The 26203-nt window shown below is 34.0% G+C and overlaps 3 long non-coding RNA genes across 4 annotated transcripts; all 3 read right to left on the reverse strand.

Moving 5' to 3' along the window:
* Window positions 1–2337: 2337 nt before the first annotated feature.
* LOC118479690 lies at window positions 2338–2940 on the reverse strand. The gene is made up of 2 exons (XR_004860063.1): window positions 2881–2940; window positions 2338–2475 (listed from the first exon to the last, which is right to left on the reverse strand). It is a non-coding gene; the product is annotated as an uncharacterized LOC118479690 (long non-coding RNA).
* A 2636-nt stretch (window positions 2941–5576) lies between these two features.
* Window positions 5577–15596, reverse strand: LOC118479691. Its single transcript, XR_004860064.1, has 5 exons — window positions 15453–15596; window positions 15179–15322; window positions 5950–6030; window positions 5727–5837; window positions 5577–5638 (listed from the first exon to the last, which is right to left on the reverse strand). It is a non-coding gene; the product is annotated as an uncharacterized LOC118479691 (long non-coding RNA).
* A 2714-nt stretch (window positions 15597–18310) lies between these two features.
* Window positions 18311–26052, reverse strand: LOC110863756. Of its 2 annotated transcripts, XR_002549339.2 has the most exons (5): window positions 25875–26052; window positions 25259–25315; window positions 24336–24767; window positions 19137–19193; window positions 18311–18645 (listed from the first exon to the last, which is right to left on the reverse strand). It is a non-coding gene; the product is annotated as an uncharacterized LOC110863756 (long non-coding RNA). The 2 variants fall into 2 exon arrangements; XR_004860065.1 differs by lacking the exon at window positions 24336–24767 and having other exon boundaries at window positions 25875–26047.
* Between the last annotated feature and the right edge of the window lie 151 nt (window positions 26053–26203).

Here is a 26203-nt window from a genome sequence, read left to right on the forward strand (position 1 = left end):
TTTCTCATAAGCATTCGCCAAATGCTCTAACTCATGGAGTACATATTGTTTTGAAACCATCTATCCTAGTTATGATTCCATTGCATATTTTTCGGGACGAAAAATGTTTAAGTGTGGGGATGTTTGATGTGTTGCAAACGCATCTTATTTTCCTTGTGTATTTTGTATATTATTTTAATAGCTTAGACTAATTTTTATTATATTTAGACATATATTTTATTATTTATTATTACAAGTCCTAGTGCGAAAAAAGATAAAACCGAGCTAACACGGTTAAAAAACGAGCATCCGGGGGTTTGGAATAAAGTTCAAGGGCTGAAACTGCAACTTATGGAAAATAGAATTAATTAATGAAGTTGGAGCCACTTGGAGGACCTGATTTGCAATAATAAAAGAAAAAAAAATAGTTGTGATGTATACTAAAAGATGAGGGGCTAAAGTGAACATTGATTCAAACTGTTTCCAAATTTTTTTCTCATAAGCATTCGCCGGTGTAATTGCGAAAAATCACATTTTACATCTAAGGCTATAATTCATTTCGTACAACAAAGTCAATCCTCGTGATTCATGAAATGAAAGTAGATTCGTAATTTTTTCCCAAGATTTTATAACCATAGAGGTAAAAACGTGTTTAACATTGAGATTGGTGTATAAATGTACCTAATGCATAACTAATTTTTAAGTTTTTTATCACAACAAACTTTCATAATGAATCCTTAAAATATTGTTAGTGGATGCTTAGAAAGTTAAGTGAAGACGTGTTTACCCTATTTGTTTTTTATTTTTTTGGTTTTCTGATGTCAGAGGCTGTGGACCTACTTTGAGTTCAAAGGATCATGCATAATTGCATAGTAATGTTATGACCACGAGATCTATGGACGTAGTTTTTAAAAAACTTAGTTTTGCTATTCAAAAAGGGGTAACGGCGCAGCTTGTTGCCCGTTTACCAACCATCTCGAGGTAAATTCATTTCTAAATCTCATTATAATAAGAATGCAAATTGGATTTAAATAATCCCAACTTCTCAATTTGGCCGATAATAAACTCAACTTAGTTATTTGCCGATCATAATCCGAACTCGTCCACGTTTGGCCGATAATAGTCCGCCGTTAAAAATAGCTTATCGGAGTTAAGTTTTTTTTTTTTTTGAATTACAAACCGATATTTTAGGAATTTTAATCAGAACGAGGATACGAGCCGATTATGTAAAAGTTACCTCGAAACGTTGCTCCAAACGACTTGATTTTTGTTAATCGAAAGTTTAAACACCTGAATTGAAGCACCGTTTTCGTCGTTTGGGGCAGTATTTTGAGGTAAATTTTACGTCAATCAACTTGTATCCTCATTCTAACCAAAAGCCCTAAAACATCGGTTTGTAATTCCAAAAAAAAACTAACTCCGTTACGCAATTTTTAACGCAGACTATCGGCCAAAAGTGAACCAACTCGGATTATTATTGGCAAATAACTGAGTTTGGATTATTATCGGCCAAATTAAGAAAGTTGTGATTATTTAAATCCAATTTGCCTAATAAGAAAGTCGAACTTCTTTTTATAATTTAATTAGTTTATTTATCTTCTACGTTATATGATAGTGTTGACACAAAATATACATAATCAACTAACAAATATATGACAAGAACTAGGTTATTCTCCGGGTAGATACCCGGATAGGAAAATTTAAATTACAATCAAAAGCAACAATAATATACGGGTTTAGTAGTCATCAACACACCCTTAAATCTTTTTTATGAATATGTGTGTTGAGAAATGAAATGTTTTTTTTTTTATTTTTTGAAAAAAAAATACATTTAAACATAAACCTTGAAATAAAAGAATAGTTCCGTTACTTATGTAAATATTAAATTACGTTAAACTGAAAAATGTAGCTCCCAATCATGAATTTCTCAACTGATTCGTGTACATATAAAAATTATTCTAAGGTTCTTAATACACGATATTTTTCTAAGCAAAATAAAGATACCTTGGATGTGGATCACCCTTGATAAATTTGTAAGGACATTCAATGATAATCCTATATGTAAAAGATATTCTTCATCAACCTCTATAAACACGCATAAACCTGACGGTAAGGGTTTTAAATCAATTAATTTTGGAGGATCGATTCTTTAAAGAACCTTTCATAAAACAGCTGAATACAATCAACGATCCTCCATACATAACATATAAAAAGAAAATTAATGTATATTTCACTTGCAATTTTCCCAGTATAATCCGAGATCCGAGAAGGCCATAGCATTTCTCAAGTAATCTATACGAACACACTAACACATGTATAACACATAAAAATAAACCTCATATATTTTTCATTTGCAACTTTCCCAATATAATCAAAAGACGCCAGTATGAATGAATCTGGATTTTTTCTTTTTGCTTACTTTCATATGCCTTCTTTATCTCCATAACATCCTTACCGATCGCACTCTTCCCTTCCGCGATAATTTCTACTATGCAGCTGAAATCAAAGATCATAAAAGAAAAAAAGTTATCGAATCTCAAAAACAAAAAATAAACTCAATGTATTCTTTATATATACCAATGCTATTCATATCTATGTCCAATATTGCATACCTGAGATGTAAAATAAAAATCACAGTTGTTACTTTTTTTTATTTTCGGATCAAGGTTGAGAACGTGTTACACTTAAAGGGAAATAAAAAGTGTTAACCATTGTATATATGACATCCATTGCATCCAAAACGTAAAGACTAAAGTGATATAGCATGTGACTCACTGACATCAGATAAAAAAAAAATTGAAAGTGTAACTTGAATAGCTCCAAAGTAATGAACAACACAAACTTGCAAATCGATTAATTTTGGATCTTTATTGGTACGTCAAAATGTCAAAAAACATAAACCTGATATGGTAACTAACAACCATAAACCTTCAACCCGTGAGATGAAAGCATGAACTAAAAAACCATAATTAGAAGTTAGAAATTATAATACACGTGATAGTAAAAAGACATCGCCTATCATACGAAGAAAAAACTTGAAAAATTGAAAGGCTATCGCCTGCATCAGAGAAAAAAATTGAATAAAAAGGGATTAAAATACACGAAACGGAAATGACAGAAACATTGATTTACTCATTTACAATACCATAAACTTAAATAAAGTCTTATTTCACACCTAGATCTAGAAAAACATTACAAGTAACAAAAATTTCTTGCCAATTCTGCCCATAATACCTACTCCAATTATGGCCAACTACTCTTCTGAAGGTCCAAACATTATCTGTTTCTTAAAAAGATATATTCAAAAAATATATAAGATTCTAGAAACAAAATGTCGTGGTCACACGATTTAGTTAAGTTAGTATTTACCTCTTCTACTTTAGTTTTCTCTTCAACAACCTTCTCTTTCATATTTACCAGACCTGATCCGTTCTGCTTATTTTTTTTTAAATATAGTTCTTTTTAAAAACTTCATTAAAATGGACAAAAAGTGTTTGTGGATCAACCCAACCCGACCCACTTCAACTTGTATTCCAAACTTTTATGGTAGTCATCAGTCATGACATATAGTCATGACATATACTGATAAGATCTCGCTCATAGACAACACCCAATCTGTTTAGAGTAATGGTAGGTACCTAAGAAATTCATCCCTAAGAAAAACCGACCTATCTATGACATGTGTTGCTTAAAGCCTTATTGTAATACTTGAGAAGCATGGTTTTAAACAATAAATTCTAATAATTACATCCATATAGACTCATTCTTGCTACTGATAATCAGATACAATAATACATAATCTATAGTATACTGGTTAATGGTTTAAAAATCCTCAATTGAGCAATGCTTGAGAGTTTCCAAGTAAATTTATATGAATAAAAACAAAAGCTAGAGGAAAAGGAGTTGACTTATAAGTAGGATCCCCTCAAGAAAAAATATATCCTCCATATAAAGAAAAATAGGACTTCCATCGGCCTAATCTGATTCCAATTTCGAGAGTTTTCCAAAGTTAAGATCCCTGTTGTACAAAACGACATAAATGGTAGCTTCTTTCTGACTCTTTTTTTATTGCTATACACACAAGTAGAAACTTAATATAAAAGAAAAAAGATATCATAAACAACATCTTGAAATCAGAAAATTACACACTAACTCACCAACTATTCGGCCTTTGAAGTTGCTTTGAGTGGATAAGCTCCTTTTTGAAAAAAAAAAACTATCAGGCAACATCTGTAAGGATTCAAAACAGAGCAATTCAGTACCAAATTCGATTCATTTCTAAAGAGATTTTGTTCACCAACCAAGACTTAATCGTTAGCCTAAAAGTTAAAAGTATACACAGATAGAAATGTATACATAATATGAGTAAATGTATACATATATTTATTTATAAACCAGCAGAAGTTTCAGACAAATTCAAAGCCAGCAATTCAGTACCAAATTCGATTCATTCCAAGAGATATTTTGTTCACCAACTGATACTTTATCGTTAGCTTAAAAGTATATATAGAGAAAAATGTATACATAATATGAGTAAATGTATACATATTTAAAAAAACTGCAGCAGTTTCAGTCAAACTTAACCAAGCAATTGAGTTCCAAATTTAATTCATTCTATAAAGTAATCTTCTAATCATTAGCCAACCAAGACCCGTCCTCTAGGTGCATGATTCAGATGGAAAAATAATGACCAGTCAAGTTTTTTAAACTTGTTAAACTAAGTTGCCAGGTCACCTTTTCCTAGCAAAAAACCCAATCAACCCGACCCGAACTAACCTGAAACCGAATAACCCATACCCGAACAACTCGAACTTTAAATGGGTCGGTTATCGGGTCACCTTTTCCCGGCAAAAAAACCGAACAACCCGACCCGAAAAACCCGAAACCTGAAGAACGTCCCTACTCAAATGGATCAAAAACCACAATATTGTGCATCCCGTTTTGAATGCGTGGCTTCACAAATGAATAATTTATATAAACTGAATGATATGTTATTATATATTGAAATTTCAACATATATTAAATAATATACTCATTAATCTGGTAACATACCTCTAAACGACATGTATTAAAAAAAGTCAACAGTTACTGCCTTGTTGCTGCTTAATTTGCCGTTGATCAGTCTACAACGACAACATAATTGATCGGTCGGAATCACACGGACAAATTAAATGACATAGACTTAAGATATAGCGATTATAAGTATTATATATGATTTTACCTTGTGACGGATGTTAAGCAAACATGCTTGTTAAGCATCTGTGATGGTGAAAAAAAATGCAACGTTAGTTATATCAGATTACACATAAAGATTATACGCATCTATGTAGTACACTTCAAACGACATACATTTAACCAGGGGCGGATGTAGCTTGAGAATAGGGGTAGCCCTCGTATCCCTTGATGCTCCAGCATTAGTGTAAATTTTAGAAAAAAATGGCGTTTTTTCGATTTCTCTGCCCCTGTAGAAAATAAATTTTTGAAACATTACCCCTTGACATTTTTTTTCTAAATACGCCAATGACGTTAACTGTAGGTTTCAATGACCACACGCAAATAGTAGGTGTTAATCGATAATCAAGTTATCTAACAACATACCTTTTGGGATTCCATTACGAGGGATCGTAGAAATTCTAGTTCTAGCAGCTGCAAGTGACAACTACAGAAAACATAATAGTCATTAATCACCCTTACATTACCATAAAGATAACCATGAATGTGGAACTAAACAAAAAAAAAGGTCTTACTATGATCCTTTTTTCTTCACTCCATTAACACCAAGCAACAAAATTTGTTCTTCATTCAGTTGATTAACACCAAACGGAAAAGAGTTTACTAAACACAACTCTAATATCACACTACATAACATCAATGAGAAACAAACCACAATAAAAAATAATAATCCAACTGTAACATCACACCAAATCTGTTAAAACTTCAAAAAAATATTATGGTATATTAATAATATACCTCCATCTTGTGGTTGGGTTGACTGCAAGAGACAGTTAATGTCATCTACATCAAGTAGCACACAAAGATATCTTGGACGCTCTGCATCAAATAAACTCATAAAATGTAAATAATACAACATATAGAAGCAACATCAAACGGAATGTCAAGCAAGCCATTATAGAAATCTGACCCATTCTACCCGTTTCCCATATCATTTCAAGACGAAACCAAAAAAACATGATGTGCGTGAAGTGTGTTATATTTTTGATGTATATTTAAGCCCCTTTTACACTTTTAGCCAAGTTTTAAATTAATAGAACACGATATTTACTAACACTAAACACACATATGGGCAAGTGCACCCATCGTGGACGTAGTATAGTGTTGGTAAGATACCGAGGTCGTCCAAGGACACAAGAGCTTTTAATACCGGTTTATCCTCAACGTCTAATGTCACGGCCCCCGACCCACCCTGGACGGAATCGGGTGCCGTGAGCAGTCCCGTGGTACCGGTGATTATTTTTGAAAGACATTGCAGCGGAATTTTCATCAGCACCGTGAGTTAGGAAAAATATCAGAGTTTAGAAAACACCGGATTTGATTTAAATAGATGGGATAACTCCCTATTTTAAAATGGTAGCTTTAATAAAGATAAATTTTATTTAATAAAACAATATTTCTTTAATTTGATTAAAATAAGTCATTTCTTGATGCCTTTCAGTGCCGTATCCAGCCTTATGATAATTACCTGAAACATGTTTGAAAAAGATTTTGTCAGCGGGAAATGCTGAGTGAGATCATTCCATTTTTATAAAATATATTGTTATACCTTACAGTATTAAGGTGTTATATTTATTTGCATTTACCCTACTCAATCAGTATTTTGTCACATAATGGCAATTCCAACATAACAGCAATAGTATCACTCATTGGCTTACTTTCGTCCAATAGTGATTTTATCAAATAACTATACTTTATTATTATTCACTTTATCTGTCATTAGGTGATTCTTGTGACTGGGCCATATCACTGTTGATCATTCTTTCAACTAGTGATTCAAATTATAACACTGTTGATCATTCTCTCAACTAGGGTCTTTGGTCATATCGCTGTTGATCATTCTTTCAACTAGCGATTCTATTCATGGCACTGTTGATCATTCTTTCAACTAGTGCTTCTGGTCATTATCACTGTTGATCATTCTTTCAACTAGTGATTCTAATTATAACATTGTTGATCATTCTTTCAACTAGTGTCTTTGGACATATCACTGCTGATCATTCTTTCAGCTAGTGACTTTGGACATAATGATGTCTTATTACTTTGTCAAATATATTATTTCTAGCACTAAATCATGCAATCCAGAATAATGACATTTTATGTCAATTATTATAACTTATCAAAATATATTAATTCACTAATTGTAATATTAGTGTATAGTAACCTGACTAAAAGTATTATACTTGACTATTTTATTATGGCATGCACCATTTAGATTTATACCTAATAATTTAAGAGTAATATTAGTTATAATTGTGGTCATGCTAACTTCCTGGATAATAGTAACGAGAATCAATAATGTATAATACCTCCTATACCAGTAAAATATAATAACTTAATCACTGTAAGTATAACTGGTAACCATTTAGGATTTTAGAAAGCATTTTGTAATATAATTGTTTCACAAAAAGGTGATAAAACTGTGATAAAAGAGTATAGACTCACAAACGGTGAGAAAAGAGAAATGAACTCACATTGCAGATTTCTACCGGCAAGGTTTAGTCTACAGATAAGCCTTGATATATTGCTGATTCAATTTAGGCAGAGTCTAGTCTACTGATTAGCCTAATTCACATAAACGGGGTTGTAACTAATACAGCAATTACGACAATTCACGAGATTAAACCCTCACAACGATTAACAAGTGCAATACTTCAACTCATTTATCGAATTATCGACAAACGACAAAGTATAATACTTTAATAATTCAATCGGATTCACAACGAATAACAGAGCATAGTCCGAATTCGAACAGCACTCAAATATTCAAGTCGAAATCACGATGAATAATCAAAGTACAAGCTCAATTTGAGCAGCACTCGGACAATCGTTGGATAGTTACAATCGATCGGACGTTGAATCGTAATAGCGATCGAGTTATTACCCTGATTGCGGCAGCGATTCGAGGTTTGTGTGTGTTAATTGTGGTAAACAGAGCATAACTCCATGCCTCAGACGAATTTCTTCGTCGTTCAAACGCAGAATTTCAAGTCCCAACCTCTCCTATTTATAGCTGAAAAATAGTCCCCCTCGCGTGTCACGACAGGGAAACCTGGTCCTGGCGCGTGGCGCGAGAGGTCACTTTTAATATGAGGTAGCCACGCGTCTCAGTAGCTTGGGTGAGTCGACGGTTCGTTAAAATTCAATTTCTATCGAAAACAGTTTGGATAATACTAACTAGGAAATACCCCCCCTGAGTTTTAGGGGCCCTGATCCTGATTCCGATTGTTCTGAAACTTTCAGGGTTTGTGCAGAATTACTTGGGTGTCTCAATTAGGTTTTCCTATTGAATAAAATAATATAATAAATAATAGTTTTGTCGAGGGTTGTTACATCCTCCCCACCTTAATAAAAATCTCGTCCTCGAGATTTGGGTTATGATATTTCTGTTAGATTTATGTCATAATTTAGTCACTAGATTCTTAAGGTAAATGACACAGAATCAAATTTTGTGAATACTAGTTGTATCAGTAGGGTTTTTAAAAGTTCAACTGAAATAGTTCAAGAAATCGATGACAACTGAATGAGATGAAATGATATAGTTTCGAATGGGACTAGGTTCAAGTCAACAGATATATGATCAAATAGATATCTGTTTACAGTTAGTGAATGACTTTTTTTTAGAATAAAATTCATGGTCAAAAGAAAACTTACTTTGATTGGCAACTGGGGAAGACTCAGAATCAATAAGGTCAGAATGAAATAATAGCACGAAGATGATTGTTAATTATCGAATCATATCAAGAGAAAAAATCAGTGTGTTGACATTGCAAGGATACACTGGAATGCAATAAAGTTTAGTGTATCATTGTCTTAATACACAATTGTATCAAGACTATTTTCAAATGATGAGTCAAACGAAAGATATACGTGGTTTTGAATGGTTCGTATGATTAGGATTAGCCCAAGTTACAAGTTTGTAACGATTCCGCAAGGTGTCGGAATGATTGGAATAATTTCAATAATTACGGTGCTCGAACAATTTCACCATATAATCAACTGAAAGTTTAAATGAAGAAAACTGGGATATTCAAAAATAGGAGTTTCAATTTATAATGAAAAAAAAGACCAATTGAATTACTCTAAAATTTTCGATAAATAATGAAAGAAACGTTTAAGAAGTACACCGGAATATAATACGAATTTGTGTACTTTTATCTTAATACATAGTTGTATTAAGACTGATTAAGAATATGAACCAAAATTTAAAATTCGTACATTAGGAGTAAAATTGAAAATAGTTCAAGCTACAAATTTATTATGACGCCACAAGGTGTCATAGTAGTGGTGAATGAAACGAGTTTCACCATGATGTAAATCAAATGTAGTAAATCCGGATATTTCAATAAATTATTTTGGATTGAAATTGAAATAATTGAAGAAAGTTTTTTTTTTTTCGATCGAAGATGATAAGGCAATAAGGATTACGAAACGCTCGATAGATACACGGAAATATGGAATGAATTTGTGTATCATTATCTTAGCACCCGATTGAGTTAAGATATTTTTGATAGAATAGATCAAAGCGGATTCAACATGAATGAATAATTAAACCCGTATGTAAGAGGTGCAACGAGATTAGCACAGGCTTCAAATTTGTGAAAACGTCACCACAAGGTGATCGTGACCAAATAAATGATTCAACGAAAGTGAAAACCAAACAAGTTTGTTATGGATCTGAAATAGAGGAAATATTTGACGGAATGTATTTATTTATGAACTTTTATTTATACTAGGGTCAAATAATAACTTAACTTAGATATATATCAGTGACTACGTCTGGAATCATTTCTGCTTCTTGGGTAGTAAGTACGTATGCTTGCGCATTCTTCTTAGCTCCGTTTGTTGTTCTAGCCTTGGTGTCAGATGTTTTGGTTAGTTTCGGGCAATATGGTTTGATGTGTCCGGTTTCCCCGCAATTGTAACAGACGTTAGTTTTCCTTCTGCATTCTTCTTCTATGTGCCCGGTCATCTTGCAGAAGTCACAGTAGGGTGTGTTCCTAAAACGACATCGTCCTGAATGTGTTTTGTTACAGTTTCTGCAGATAGGTTGCTCCAATGACGGTTCAGTTTCTTTCTTCTTGAATTCTTGGAAAATTTTCTGGGCTAATTATTTCTTCTTGTTTTCTTCTCTTGTGCGGATTAGTCCATCGGTCAGCATGTTAGCTAGTTCAACTGCTTCCTCGATAGTCTGTGGTCTAACGGCCTTGACTATGTCTCGAATTTCACTAACTAATCCCCAAATATAACGAGAAATTAGTACAGATTCTGGCGAAGCCAGAGTTGGTACCATTCTTGCATATTCGAAGAATGTTGTCGTATATTCACGACAATTCACATCTATCATTTTATGATTTAGGAACTTGTTAGTTATTCTTTCCTTTTCATAAGGAGGACAAAATTTTCTTTCTACTACTTCCTTGAATTCTTCCCAGTTTATGGCATAAGCCATGGTCCTTCCTTTTGCCTGAAGAATAGTATTCCACCATTCTAAGGCTTCTTCCTTAAAGAGATTAGATGCATACATCACCTTATCTTCTTCAGCACATTTGCTGATCGTAAGAACAGCCTCTGTCTTTTCCAACCATCGCAGAGCAGCTGTGGCACCTTCACTGCCCGCGAACTCAGTTGGTTTACAAGCTAGAAATGCTTTGTAGGTACACCCGAGAGTCATCGCCTTCTTCTTCTTGGGAAATGGGGTTTTGGTAATATCATTATTATCACTATTGACACTATGTTTAAAACTATCGTCACGGGTATGCTTACTACTCATAGCTTTGGTGGGTTCTATGGGATTTTTAACAGCTTTAATTATTAAAGGTAAAGCATTAGCTATTCCTTGAGCTATTAGATTTTCTATAGCATTTTTATCCAAAGGATTTTCATTATTAGTCTGAGCTTCTGGGTTATGGGGTATTTCATTCGACATCTGAATTGCAAACATTGTCACTTATTAATATCACATAATAAAATAATACCTCCAGAAGATTATATGTGCATATTAACATATGTATATATATATTCATGTATAACACATATGTTAATTTGTATTAGTTTCTTAACTTTATTGTTTAGGTATTAAAGAACACCTAATTAGCTTAAACAAGTGGCTTGACTTATACGAATGCATCTTTTCTTATTCAACTTTTGAATGTTATCAGATGTGCTACCAGTTAATAGCAATCTCCTAACTCTTTTATTTAAGTTTAAATATTATTATCACAACACTTATAGGCTCAAAGTAGTGGCTTAGCTCTGATACCACCTTCTGTCACGGCCCCCGACCCACCCTGGACGGAATCGGGTGCCGTGAGCAGTCCCGTGGTACCGGTGATTATTTTTGAAAGACATTGCAGCGGAATTTTCATCAGGACCGTGAGTTAGGAAAAATATCAGAGTTTAGAAAACACCGGATTTGATTTAAATAGATGGGATAACTCCCTATTTTAAAATGGTAGCTTTAATAAAGATAAATTTTATTTAATAAAACAATATTTCTTTAATTTGATTAAAATAAGCCATTTCTTGATGCCTTTCAGTGCCGTATCCAGCCTTATGATAATTACCTGAAACATGTTTGAAAAAGATTTTGTCAGCGGGAAATGCTGAGTGAGATCATTCCATTTTTATAAAATATATTGTTATACCTTACAGTATTAAGGTGTTATATTTATTTGCATTTACCCTACTCAATCAGTATTTTGTCACATAATGGCAATTCCAACATAACAGCAATAGTATCACTCATTGGCTTACTTTCGTCCAATAGTGATTTTATCAAATAACTATACTTTATTATTATTCACTTTATCTGTCATTAGGTGATTCTTGTGACTGGGCCATATCACTGTTGATCATTCTTTCAACTAGTGATTCAAATTATAACACTGTTGATCATTCTCTCAACTAGGGTCTTTGGTCATATCGTTGTTGATCATTCTTTCAACTAGCGATTCTATTCATGGCACTGTTGATCATTCTTTCAACTAGTGCTTCTGGTCATTATCACTGTTGATCATTCTTTCAACTAGTGATTCTAATTATAACACTGTTGATCATTCTTTCAACTAGTGTCTTTGGACATATCACTGCTGATCATTCTTTCAGCTAGTGACTTTGGACATAATGATGTCTTATTACTTTCTCAAATATATTATTTCTAGCACTAAATCATGCAATCCAGAATAATGACATTTTATGTCAATTATTATAACTTATCAAAATATATTAATTCACTAATTGTAATATTAGTGTATAGTAACCTGACTAAAAGTATTATACTTGACTATTTTATTATGGCATGCACCATTTAGATTTATACCTAATAATTTAAGAGTAATATTAGTTATAATTGTGGTCATGCTAACTTCCTGGATAATAGTAACGAGAATCAATAATGTATAATACCTCCTATACCAGTAAAATATAATAACTTAATCACTGTAAGTATAACTGGTAACCATTTAGGATTTTAGAAAGCATTTTGTAATATAATTGTTTCACAAAAAGGTGATAAAACTGTGATAAAAGAGTATAGACTCACAAACGGTGAGAAAAGAGAAATGAACTCACATTGCAGATTTCTACCGGCAAGGTTTAGTCTACAGATAAGCCTTGATATATTGCTGATTCAATTTAGGCAGAGTCTAGTCTACTGATTAGCCTAATTCACATAAACGGGGTTGTAACTAATACAGCAATTACGACAATTCACGAGATTAAACCCTCACAACGATTAACAAGTGCAATACTTCAACTCATTTATCGAATTATCGACAAACGACAAAGTATAATACTTTAATAATTCAATCGGATTCACAACGAATAACAGAGCATAGTCCGAATTCGAACAGCACTCAAATATTCAAGTCGAAATCACGATGAATAATCAAAGTACAAGCTCAATTTGAGCAGCACTCGGACAATCGTTGGATAGTTACAATCGATCGGACGTTGAATCGTAATAGCGATCGAGTTATTACCCTGATTGCGGCAGCGATTCGAGGTTTGTGTGTGTTAATTGTGGTAAACAGAGCATAACTCCGTGCCTCAGACGAATTTCTTCGTCGTTCAAACGCAGAATTTCAAGTCCCAACCTCTCCTATTTATAGCTGAAAAATAGTCCCCCTCGCGTGTCACGACAGGGAAACCTGGTCCTGGCGCGTGGCGCGAGAGGTCACTTTTAATATGAGGTAGCCACGCGTCTCAGTAGCTTGGGTGAGTCGACGGTTCGTTAAAATTCAATTTCTATCGAAAACAGTTTGGATAATACTAACTAGGAAATACCCCCCCTGAGTTTTAGGGGCCCTGATCCTGATTCCGATTGTTCTGAAACTTTCAGGGTTTGTGCAGAATTACTTGGGTGTCTCAATTAGGTTTTCCTATTGAATAAAATAATATAATAAATAATAGTTTTGTCGAGGGTTGTTACATCTAACCAAATCAAAAAGTGAGAAAAATGTTTTTAACTAAGAAAATAAAAACTAACTAAATGCTGAAAAATAAAATAAAATAAAAACAGATAGACAAGATGAATCACTTGGATCCGACACGTGTATTAGTATAACCTTTGATTATTTTCGCACTTTTGCACTTGTTTAAGAGATTATCTTAGTTATTGTAGTAGGCCCCTCTTTTGAAGGCGACGTTACCCTCAACCCAGTAGTTTGAGTCAGCAAGGATACAATCCTAAAGGGTTGGATTATTGGAAGATAATGAATTAAGTTATTAATGCAAATTGTGGTAGGCCCCGCTTTCGGCGGTGACGTTACCCTTGGCTAAGTAGTCTGAGTCAGCAGGGATACAGTCCTAAATAGCCGGGTTATAGTATTAATAGTAGTTAACTTATGAGGGGGTCAAAGAGTTTGGATCCCCGCCATCCAATACCTATGGGCATTGAAGGAGATCCTACTAAATTTGACCCAGGTCCCAAGCAGGACCTCCAAACGCTGAACAAGGGCAAGACCCTTACCAAACCGTTCCCTTAACCCCCGACCAGGTAGCCAACATACCTCCATATAGACCGTGGAGATATGAATGGTGAAAATCTTTTATTTTATATAGACAGTAAAATAATGCCAAGACACCACGGACAAACGATAAGGAAAGATCACCTTCAACATAAGCAACTAGTTATTAAAGTCATTAATACAAAACCAAATAAAAAGTGCAAAAGATTAAAAATAAAAAGTATTATACTAAACACTTGTCTTCACCAAGTGATGTAAGAGACTTAGGCAAACATGGCCTTGATTGTCAAGAACTCTTACGATCAATCTTGGATCCCGAGACGACTCACACACTCTACGATGGACAATGGATGATGGTGGTGGATGAAGGTGTTATGGTGGTGGTGGGTGGTGGATGAAGTGTGAGAGAGGTGGTGTGCCAAGGGATCAGATGGAATGAAACCAAGCACTCCTATTTATAGGCTGAACAGAAGGCTGGGCACGGCCCCGTGTCCGCTGGACACGCCCCCGTGCCCGTCTGACACTCTCTCTCCTCATTAATTGTAATTTGCAATTACAATTAATGCGCCTGCTGTACTTTCACCACGCCCCCGTGCCCGCTGGACACGGCCCCGTGGTGGGCAATGGAAGCTTCTATAAGTTTGTCTTTTATGCTGCTTCTTGGGCACGGCCCCGTGCTGGCTGAGCACGGGGCGTGTTCAGACTTCTGCTTTCTCTTCTTTGCCTTGGAGGATGCCGTTGAGGGTCCGGGTAGTCTACTTTTATTCCTTTTCTTGTATTTATGCTAGAATTAGTTGTCTTTTTGCTTCTTTTGTGAATTTGAGCTCATTTCATCCTGAAAATACAAAAGAAAGACAAAAACACTCTTTTTCCAACATTAGTACTTAAAAAGGGTTAGTTTTATGCCTTAATTGATGTGATTTATATGTTGTATTTTACACACATCAAAACCAAAAAAAAAACTTAATCATTAAAAAAAGCAATTTTCTGAAGATTACCAATGAAATCCCAATAAGATGTGCAAACTTGAAACCCTAGAATGACGAAACTGGAGAGTTGAAAATATGAAATCCTAAAATGACGCAGGTGGCAAATATCGTCGTCATCTTCATCTCCTTCATCATCTGAGCAGAGCTAAAACCCTAGAATGATACAAAAACACATAAACTTATTTGATTTAAACCTTAGGTTTTTTGAAACATGAAGAGCAGATCCGATAAAAAAGAAGCAGTTGATGAAACCCTAACTATATCAACTAAAATAAATATTTACCTAAAATCGACACCGAGGATCAAGAGCAGTAAGATCATGGACTATTTGGAGAGATCACATAGATCGATCAGATGGAGAGATCACATAGATGCGGCTGAAGGATTTAGGTCAGAAGGAAGCCGTGTGAAGAGATAGAGAATTAGGTTTTCAATACATTTTAATATCGGGTCATAGTATGGATCCCGCACTTACCCATTTAATGAAAAAAAGAGACCCGAATTTTTCCCGCCAAAAAGCAAAATCTAGAGGCCTCCTAGCTTGACACATCAGCAAAAATTAACACATTTATTATATATAATAGATGTGTTTCTCATTCATTCAAACAAAGGGAAAAAATGTGATTTTAATACTTAAAACTAGTTAGTTGATACGCTGTAAACTGACATGAAAAGTCATTGGCGAGTTTAAGATAATATAACCTTCCTACAACGTCCCCAAGTAGCACTAACTTGTGAAATATTACTACTATGCGAAATCAGTATTGTACATCCGAATTAAACATCGACTCATTTTCAACCAATCTACTAACAATATTATGTACTTTAAAAGTCTTAAAATATGATACGATACAACTCTTAAAAATATAGCGTGACCTGTAAAACAAAGAAGTCCTACATATTCCACGCTAGCAACTCCCAACCATTGGTCATTTATGGGTGCAATATGTCTATGGAATGGACAATAGCTCATAAAATGGCACCTACTATTAGTCGCATGAGTTGTTGATCCATACATTACGAACCAACCATGCACAACAATTGACATAGTGATTGTCTCTTATGCGTTATCCTCTGTGTAGTATATCACATCCGTGGGCATCTATACCCATTTCTGTATATATGCGATTTTGAGTATTGCTTTAAACTGAAAAGGTTTCAGCAAATTGTAGGACATTTAAACCAAAGTTCATACAACAAAGTGAGATACACTAATTAGAAGATACATGACTATGACTATGTTGTCACATAACAAAGTCTCGAGTTTATGTTATGTTGTCACATAACATAGGACATTTTAGTTATTATTAATTTATTTTTTACTCAATTATAGGAGTATATTACATTTCAGAATGATCAGTTACGTGTTTTCCTTAAAAATGATCTTGATTAAAAAGTTTGTAATTATAACTAATTCAGTTTATGGTATGTAAAGAAACAAGGGATACTACACAATGATTGAGGAGATTATCTAACTTTTAAAGTTTTTCTATAAAAATAAGCTAATTGTTTAAACTAGATTGGTGATATATTAACCATTTAAATATTTTTTAATTCCTGGATTAAATTTCTTATAACATCTAACGATTAACTGACAGCGTATTTGAGTATATATAACAGGGTTAGGATATAATAGGAAATTTATTTGGCTAAAAAGGCTAGAAAGTAATCTTGACCATCCATTTAGTTAATCAAGGGCTAAGATTAAATGAGGGAAATTGAAGGGTTTAGTTAATCAAGGGCTAAGATTAAATGAGGGAAATTGAAGGGAAGAAAAGAGGCGCGTGAGTTTGTTTAGGGGCATTCTAGTCAATCCAAGACAATACTTTCTCTCTCCTCCGATTCCCCTTCATTTTTTAAACGTTAATAACTCTTTCATACGACATTATTTTTTTATAAAAATTGCACAAAAAAAACGAGCGTTTTTTATCTTTAAAACGAGTATACTATTACTATATTTTCGGAAAACAAAATTTCAAAACTCAGTTGCGTAAAACGCAATGGAAATAACCCAGTTGCGTAAAACGCAATGAAAAAAAAACCTAAAAATGACATTTTTATAAAACGCAATGCACAAAAAACACAAAGAAATGTCTTATTTGTAAAACACAAAGGCCAGAAAACACAAAGAAATGTCTTATTTCTAAAACGCAATAGCCAAAAAACAAAAAAGAAAGTGTACTTTCTAAAACGCAATGGACTGAAAACACATAAAAATGTGTTTTACCTAAAACGCAATGCACCAAAAACACAAATAAATGTCTTATTTCTAAAACGCAATGGCCAGAAAACACTTAAAATGTCTGTTTTCTAAAACGCAATGGACTGAAAACACATAAAAATGTGTTTTACCTAAAACGCAATGCACAAAATACAAAAAAAATGTCTTATTTATAAAATGCAATGGCCAGAAAACACTTAAAAATGTCTCTTTTCTAAAACGGAATGGCCTAAAAAAACAAAAGAAAGTGTTCTCTCTAAAACGCAATGGACTAAAAACACCTAAAAATGTGTTTACCTAAAACGCAATGACTAAAAACACTTAAAAATGTGTTTTTCTAAAACGCAATGGCCAGAAAACATATAAAAATGTCTTAGTTCTAAAACGCAATGGCCTAAAAACACCAAAGAAAGTGTTTTCTCTCTAAAACGCATTGAACCAGGACAATAGTTTTGTCTGTGATTTGTCTGAACCAGGAAGTAGGAGATCAAAAGACTGTCTACGAATGCAATTTTCCAGAAACGATTTACAGAAAATTAAATTTTTTTATGCATTTTTATTAAAGCAATTTAATCGACCCCAGCCAGGGGCTCTGCCCCTTGGACCCCGCCAGGGGCTGCCGCCCCTGTGACCCTGCTATCAGGGGCGCTGCCCCCGGAACCCGCCAAGATCGTAAAACGAAATGAAATAAAAAACCCAGATAATAAAAATGAAATTAAAGAATTTCTTACATGGATCGAAGTCGGTTTCTTCAACGATTGACGAAATTTGAATGATTGAAACACTTATCAGAGATCGAATCGAACGGATCGAGAGATTATCTTAAAAATCACCAGAAAAAAACGAGATTTTGTATGAAATAAAACTGGGTTTTCTTCAAAAAACTGAAGAACACATTGATCGGGTGTTTGAATCATTGATTGGTGACGAAATGTAACGCCCATATTTCACATTCGAATATAAAAATAATAACATACAAATTTTAACAAAAATCGGGCATGACCCGTTTGTAACATAAGCGATTCCCTGCTTTTAAAAAATCACCATTCAAACTAAATTCTACATTTAGAACTAAATTCTACGACACGTTTCCAAAAGACATAAAAGTTGTAACCGTTACATCATAATAAAAAAAACATCCATTAACCAAAAGACACTACCAACCCTTTAAAGAACTTGACGAGCGGAAGCAATTAAATGGCGCGATGTGTGTTCGTTCCTCCGGTTCAAGAATTTGCTCCAAGGGACTATTTACCTACAACATTCTTAACAAGTCAACTAAATATGCAAAACAATAATCTAACATATTCAATCTTTTATTTCAACAATTATCATTCTCTTGTACTTAATCATACATACTTTTCTATCTATCGAGTCTTTATGATCAAATCAAGTTCACAGACTAAGACTTGATCCAAGACCCCTCTAAGTTTCTAACCTTTTCCATTAATTCGACCCGTTCACACGGTTCGACTACATAACTTTCCAACATACATTCCATTAGTACGGCCCGTTCATAACAAGTCTTTACATAAACCATTGCGACATCATACTTTCCAAACATTTTGACCCACTTGAAGCGGGTCATTACACATCCATTACTATTGCATTTCCTATCCATTTTCCAATATTCAACATATGACAATTCTACCATGAACAATCATACAAAGCTACACTAGGATTCATCTACCAAAACTAACATTCATAAATCTACATAAAGGGAGAATTAAGTTCATATGAACTTACCGTGATCTTGCGTTGCTTGTGACTTCAAATGACTCGTGCTTTCTTCTTTCTTCGTGCCTATATGTCATAACTTCACACTTTTAGCTTTCGTATGCTTTGCATCACATATGCATTTTACTTATTCATCATGGCGTTAAACAACTAAACATACATTCATTTTCATTTCATAACATCATTTTATCAAGAATTCATGTCAAAACACAATGAAATCATTCTAACGCATTTCATCAAACACATGGCGTGCATACTAACTACAAATCATAAAGTACAAGTATCTAAAGCATATTTTTCCTTAATTCACCCAAGGATTAACCTACACTTTCACAATCAATATCATAACCATATGCATATGTTTCATATCAAATTTCTCATCTAAATGCCTTCTATAACATAGATTTAACATCCATATTACACAATTCATTCCATAAACTTTTCTTAACTCTATTTTTCCTACAATTACAAGTGGGTTTTACTCCAAGCTATCAATACAATCAAAATAACACATAATACAACCTCTATATGTTCATATCATCTAGCATTTATATTTTATTTCATACAAAATCATGAATTTCTCATAACCCACTTCATCATACTTCACAATAACATGAAATTAGACTTACTTGATATCAAATATAGCTAGGAGACCTAAATTCCTAACTCATGCACCAAGAATTCAGCCTTAAAGCCTCTTGATTTTGATGATTTCTTTGTTAGGTTTTGAGGAGAAGAGTTTTCTCCTGGTTTCCCCCTCTCTCGATCGCACTCAGCCAGAACCAAACACTGGCCATTTTTTTATCAAATTCCATTCCACATTTACACATTTAGCCCCTTGTCTTTTAAAGTGTGTTCAAATCGTTATTTCTCATACTAACTTGGTCACTTTTCTTTTGGTTAAGTGTTTTATTTTCACATTTTCATTTCCACCCATTCATTCTTTTATAACATGCCACTTTCCTCATATCTACATACTAACCTAATTAACTTTCATGCATACATAAAATTCTAGATTTACTAAAATTTATAAAACTTTAAAAATGGTAAAATTCTATATTTACCATTTCTTTTCATCAAAATGTAGCGCCTATAACATTATATTATGACATACGAAATTTGGGGTGTTACAAGTCTACCCCCCTTAAAGAAGGTTTCGTCCCCGAAACCTAAATACGTATCGAATAATGACGGGTAGTGTTCCAGCATATCATCTCCAATTTCCCTTGTGAGATCTGATTGTAATCTTTTATTGTCACGTGTCGTTTATTATATTTCAATCTTACATCCACTTCGATGTCATCCAAGGGCACATATGCCGTTTCATCCGCGAGGCATTTTCGTAATTGCGACACATGGGAGATGTTGTGAATTCCACCTAGTGTCGATCGTAATTCTATGTGATATGCTACCATTCCGACTCGAGCTAGTATACATTCTAACAAGTCTACTTGTATCCTTTCGTAAGTACATACCTCGAACTTTAACAATAAGTTTTCATCCGATCACCCGTCATGATGATTTGATCACTACCACTTTACACTTGTCCAATGCACTTGGTAATTCAATATGATCCTATTACATTACTTCATGATTATCATTCAATTGTTCAAGCTGATTTCTTAAAACTTATGTGTCAGATTATTCATTCCCGCATACCTCTGACTTCTACTTAGGGGAAATAATTATCATAATATTCATACTTGTTCATTCCTATTCATTCATATAAAATCAAAAATCAAACATCATTCAATAGTTTCTAACTATTTAGCTTCTACATACACCTCGTCCTTCCAGGGCCAATATCAAGTGAAATTTCTTTCATGTCACTTGCTTGATAGTTCTTTTCATACTTTTCTTGCAATACCTACGTATAATCTTTACCCGAGACTAATATTTCTTTCATTCATGATCTATCATTCTGCATGGTTAAACACAATTTAATGTATACGTTTATACAAATCGTGTACATACTATCTTGCTCTAATCTCTTTACTGTCTATCCCTTGGTTACAAGGGCCGATATAAATCTTTAATCACGCTATCAATATGATCGATAATCAATACTCACATTTGAGTAACTCATATTACACTCGAGGTGTCATACTCAGCTATACTTGTCATCACATTTCATAGCTATCATACATACGTCATTCCTTCTAGCAATTGTAATACTAAGACAACTACCTAACATTGTACCACAAAGGGTTAATTCTTATCTATATACTTACCTAGGTTCCACTACATATGAGATTATAAGCCTATTACATATGCCATATACCATTCCGTTCCACGTATGAGTTACATAAAACTTGGTACAATCATTCATTCGATAATTGAGATTACATTCTACCACGTATGGTTGTTTTATATTACGAACCAAGAATCATGCGTATAAAACTTTAACTCTCGAACATTTCCTTAGAGGTTTACCTTCTAATATATCCTCACATACGATAGGGAACCCGAATAAGGGCGAGATTCATCCAAATATCCATTCAAATGTTCATCATAATTTACATTCCACTCAACCCCTCTTTATGTAACATTCCACCTTTAATAGTTGCGCATTCTTATATTTTCATTCTAATTTCCTTCAACGTTAACCTTTCACATCTTCCATTCAGTTCTTTCTAATTATTCTAAATTTGGCATACTAAGCGTGTACCCCGCTTTCTTAACAGTTCCTCACTTTTCTTTCCTTTCTACTAATATGTGGGTCGACTCTTACCATCTTTCCATCATGACATTTCAAGACATCTAATAACCGTACTTTACAATAAACAAAAATTTAGAGCCGCCATAATTTTCCTGTATTGATATGAAGATTATAATTCATTTACTAGCGTTATGAGTCATTTACTTCTGCCTTCCAAGTTACTAACCATACTTGTTCCTTCACTATGCCGTTAGAAACAATAGTGCTCACGATGAGCCTACTACTTAATTCCACTGTTATTAATATCATCATTCTTCCTAGTCACCCCCTCTTGTGACGTAAAAAGTTTGATTACTAATGTATGTGTGTGTATATATACATATACATATACTTGCCTCAAACATTTAGTAACTCTATTACTATTAGTTGCTTGTTAATCCATTCCTACAGTATGGACTAATTCGCATATTTGTACTTCCTTATTGATTTTAGACATACTTATGTAAACGTTGTTCTTGCCATCCCATTTCTTTTAAATCCTCTACTAGTAAGTCCATCACGTAATTATGTTTACATGTTGAGCCACCTCATTCATTCTTGAAATTCATTCATTTCTTTTAAACGTTCGAATTCAATCATACTTGTTATCATTTTACCATTTCTTACAAAAATCTCTATCCGCATGGGTGCTAAAATCATCCATCTAGGTCTTAGCCTATTATTCTTTCTACTAACATTTACTTTTTATTTGACGAAATTTTCATCCTTAGGACCATACTACACTCGAAATTCTATCATCCTTTCATGTTCAATACTTTCTAAGTTTAATCGTAATTATCATTCCTTCGCTTTATTATATTCTAGGACCATACCATCCTCTTCCATAATCATTTCTTTTATTCCTTCCTACTGTGCCATTTGTTATCGTTTGTATTTCCTTCGTCTGTCATTTACATTAAGCATTCTCTACATTCATTACATTCATGCATTCATAATCATATTTCAATATCTTTCATTTCACTTGTACATCATCAACATCAGTCACGATATGCCACATCATGCATGCCTTTCGTTCATATGGGAATAGAATCCCTCATCCTTCTTACTTACTTTCTCGTACTATCCACTACTCGGAACATATTTTGTTAACAATTTCTTCGATTTCATCAGCCATCTACTATATCATTCGAGATCATTATTAAAATTTATCTTTTGGTCATGTTCACTTCATTCTAACATTTTAATTTTTTATACTTTCCTTTCTTTCATGCTAGGTGTTAACGATCCTTTATGACCACACCACATATCTCTCATCATAGGGTTGATAAACCCAACTAGAACTTCACTCACAACCTTCCAATCATATACGTTCTTACTTCAAAACATTTCGGCATGACCCGGTTGACATTTAGAGGATCCTAATTATCATAGGTTGCATTTTTGGAAACTTAACGAAACTATTGGATTTGCCTTAAGAAATATTCTACAACATAGTTTAGGAAATGTGTTAATATACTTAACATATTTCAATGACTTTCATTCTCTTATTTATTATACATTCGTTAATTTCATACACTTTTCATTTCGTTATATGTTACTTCATGCCATCATGCTTACGTCTTATTGACATTTGTCCTTTTTAATTATGGTTATCATGCTTTTTATTTCATAATAATTCCGGGTGTTAATAGCCACTTAGTGGCCATACCGCATTCCTTTCATCATCCTTGGTGTTAACGGACACCTCGTGCCCACACCGCATACCATTTATCATTATCGGTGTTTACGGTCACTTCGTGACCATACTGCATACCATTCATCATTCTCGGTGTTAACGGTCACTTCGTGACCACACCGCATACATTTCATCATCCTCGGTGTTAACGGCCACTCCGTGACCACACCGTATATCATTCATCATAGGGCATCATCTTTACCATCATTATTGGTAATATCATTGTCATCATCATCGACGTCATTAATTGCTAATATATGCATGCTTTCTTAAAGTTCCTTGTTACATCCATTTACTATACTTTTTTTTTCATCAAATTTATAATCATACATCAACTAAGTTCGACGACCCCTTTTTCTATCATATACTACTTCCTAGAAGCTTATTACGATCTTTAGATGCGTTTTACGGCATTCAGAAGTCTGTGATACATCACACAAGTCAACCAAGAAAATCAGAAAAACGAACCCAGTGAGTGGCGTCGGCGAAGACCCTCCCTGGCGTCGGTGACGCATAGCCAAAAGTGGCGTTGGCCACAAAACGCGCAGGCAGTGGGTTTGGGCGTCGGACCTTCTGGTTCATTTAAAGGGGCGTCGGCGACGCGTTACCGGCTGCCCAAAACGCTGCTGAGTTTCTTTTTTTTTTTTGCCCATTCCGACCCGTTCCCGAGTACCGTAACACCCGAACTTGCCCCGAGGCTTCCAGAATTACCATTTCCAGGTATTACCCCATACCAAAACTCCACATCCCTTCCCTTAACCATTTCCCTATAAAATGAAACTTAGAAAAAAAAATCATAATACTAAATTCGTACCTTAACCGCGTCTTGGAGCGAACACACATCACTTCTTGAGCTTTCGGTTTGAGTCCAGGCACTCTATCCGGTGCTCGAATCCCTCAAATCTCGGCTCTGATACCAACTTGTAACGCCCATATTTCACATTCGAATATAAAAATAATAACATACAAATTTTAACAAAAATCGGGCATGACCCGTTTGTAACATAAGCGATTCCCTGCTTTTAAAAAAATCACCATTCAAACTAAATTCTACATTTAGAACTAAATTCTACGACACGTTTCCAAAAGACATAAAAGTTGTAACCGTTACATCATAATAAAAAAAACATCCATTAACCAAAAGACACTACCAACCCTTTAAAGAACTTGACGAGCGGAAGCAATTAAATGGCGCGATGTGTGTTCGTTCCTCCGGTTCAAGAATTTGCTCCAAGGGACTATTTACCTACAACATTCTTAACAAGTCAACTAAATATGCAAAACATTAATCTAACATATTCAATCTTTTATTTCAACAATTATCATTCTCTTGTACTTAATCATACATACTTTTCTATCTATCGAGTCTTTATGATCAAATCAAGTTCACAGACTAAGACTTGATCCAAGACCCGTCTAAGTTTCTAACCTTTTCCATTAATTCGACCCGTTCACACGGTTCGACTACATAACTTTCCAACATACATTCCATTAGTACGGCCCGTTCATAACAAGTCTTTACATAAACCATTGCGACATCATACTTTCCAAACATTTTGACCCACTTGAAGCGGGTCATTACACATCCATTACTATTGCATTTCCTATCCATTTTCCAAAATTCAACATATGACAATTCTACCATGAACAATCATATAAAGCTACACTAGGATTCATCTACCAAAACTAACATTCATAAATCTACATAAAGGGAGAATTAAGTTCATATGAACTTACCGTGATCTTGCATTGCTTGTGACTTCAAATGACTCGTGCTTTCTTCTTTCTTCGTGCCTATATGTCATAACTTCACACTTTTAGCTTTCATATGCTTTGCATCACATATGCATTTTACTTATTCATCATGGCGTTAAACAACTAAACATACATTCATTTTCATTTCATAACATCATTTTATCAAGAATTCATGTCAAAACACAATGAAATCATTCTAAGGCATTTCATCGAACACATGGCGTGCATACTAACTACAAATCATAAAGTACAAGTATCTAAAGCATATTTTTCCATAATTCACCCAAGGATTAACCTACACTTTCACAATCAATATCATAACCATATGCATATGTTTCATATCAAATTTCTCATCTAAATGCCTTAACATAGATTTAACATCCATATTACACAATTCATTCCATAAACTTTTCTTAACTCTATTTTTCCTACAATTACAAGTGGGTTTTACTCCAAGCTATCAATATAATCAAAATAACACATAATACAACCTCTATGTGTTCATATCATCTAGCATTTATATTTTATTTCATACAAAATCATGAATTTCTCATAACCCACTTCATCATACTTCACAATAACATGAAATTAGACTTACTTGATATCAAATATAGTTAGGAGACCTAAATTCCTAACTCATGCACCAAGAATTCAGCCTTAAAGCCTCTTGATTTTGATGATTTCTTTGTTAGGTTTTGAGGAGAAGAGTTTTCTCCTGGTTTCCCCCTCTCTCGATCGCACTCAGCCAGAACCAAACACTGGCCATTTTTTTTTATCAAATTCCATTCCACATTTACACATTTAGCCCCTTGTCTTTTAAAGTGTGTTCAAATCGTTATTTCTCATACTAACTTGGTCACTTTTCTTTTGGTTAAGTGTTTTATTTTCACATTTTCATTTCCACCCTTTCATTCTTTTATAACATGC

This window comes from Helianthus annuus, chromosome 6 (genome assembly GCF_002127325.2).
Source record: "Helianthus annuus cultivar XRQ/B chromosome 6, HanXRQr2.0-SUNRISE, whole genome shotgun sequence".
Lineage (NCBI taxonomy): Eukaryota > Viridiplantae > Streptophyta > Magnoliopsida > Asterales > Asteraceae > Helianthus > Helianthus annuus.